The sequence below is a fragment of the Sinocyclocheilus anshuiensis genome, unplaced genomic scaffold (genome assembly GCF_001515605.1).
Source record: "Sinocyclocheilus anshuiensis isolate Anshui unplaced genomic scaffold, SAMN03320099.WGS_v1.1 scaffold982, whole genome shotgun sequence".
Taxonomy (NCBI): Eukaryota; Metazoa; Chordata; class Actinopteri; order Cypriniformes; family Cyprinidae; genus Sinocyclocheilus; species Sinocyclocheilus anshuiensis.
In genome coordinates, this window is record NW_015539879.1 from 393,789 (window position 1) to 393,994 (window position 206).

The following is a 206-nucleotide window of genomic DNA, read 5'->3' on the forward strand; positions in this document are numbered from 1 at the left end:
GCTGTTTGAGCATAAACAATATCTGCAAAGTTACGAAGCTGAAAGTTCAATGCAAACGGAGATATCGTCTTTTAAAATTCTAGAAGTTTAATGCCTACAAAAATGGCTGGTACGGACTACAACAAGTTACTTCCCGGGTTTGTGACGTCACAAACCCAGATAAACCCCGCCCTCAGGAAAAGGCAGCAAAGGGGGCGAGGCCATGC